Source organism: Belonocnema kinseyi, chromosome 5 (assembly GCF_010883055.1).
Source record: "Belonocnema kinseyi isolate 2016_QV_RU_SX_M_011 chromosome 5, B_treatae_v1, whole genome shotgun sequence".
Taxonomy (NCBI): domain Eukaryota; kingdom Metazoa; phylum Arthropoda; class Insecta; order Hymenoptera; family Cynipidae; genus Belonocnema; species Belonocnema kinseyi.
The window spans coordinates 72,799,480-72,800,549 of NC_046661.1; positions in this window are offsets into that span (position 1 = coordinate 72,799,480).

Genomic DNA, 1,070 nt, shown 5'->3' on the forward strand with positions numbered 1-1,070 from the left:
ATATGGTTACAAAAATAAATAGGAAGTCGCGGACAATTGTCCAGGGGTGGTCCCGAAGGAATTAACCCCCAAGCGGAGGTGTGAAAACCGTGCCGAAAGCTGCATGGCACCTGGGTCAGGTGTCTAGAACGGTGACTCTGGGATACCGGGCGACCTCTCAGAGTAAGCAGCCTTATCCTTGTATGCGGGGTTCTACAAGGATGGGGGAACCCCTTTCCCTAGCTTCTCGTGGGAACAAAAATGGCAAAACCAAACATAGTTGTAGTAAGTGCGGTTCAAAACAACAGAACGCGCAGAGCTCCCGACAATGGGTCGGCCAACAATGCCGACCAATCTAGAGCTGGGGGAGCCAATGAAAATGGATTCAATGCGATGGATCGGCGGGATCTAGTGATCTTTGGGTGGACGGAGCAACTGAATCACAACTTCCTAGACTTCTACGATGCGAGTATGGCCCGTGAAAGGGGTTACATGGCACGGCTGCATGCTCTGTGGTGCGAGAAACACCCGGAACTATCGCACTTTTCGCAGCAACGTCTGCAAAACCATGCTGAACTACTCCGTAAAAGGGGCTATGTAAGCGGAACGCCTAATCTACCACAGCTAGAACAAGCCGGCAACAAAGAAAGAGAGGCGACACTAAGACCAACCGCGGGCAGGCATCCAATAGATGAAGAGCGATGCTTTACGAGCTGGAGAAACATCAACACCAAGGTTTCTCTCAAGTCTAAAGATCTGGCTGAAATGGATGACGAACTTCGTGGATCTTTTTCCGGTGAATCCAACCTCTGGGCTTTCAATTATTGTGTGTATAATGCAGCGAGAGCTTTGGCCGATGCGAACCGTAAAACAAAACGAACGGCTGATCATAAGACCACAAGACACTTAACAAGTTAAAGCTGCTGACCATCAGGCAGCATATTGTTGAGAGAATACGGATACTATCTGACGCTAAGAGAAGTCTGCAGCGGATGGAGAGGTGGGTCAGAGAAAATCAACAGTTTCTCTCTGACCCATCTCGACTCTTCCAAGACCCTCCAGTTACTGTCGAACACCCACCCCAACCAGAG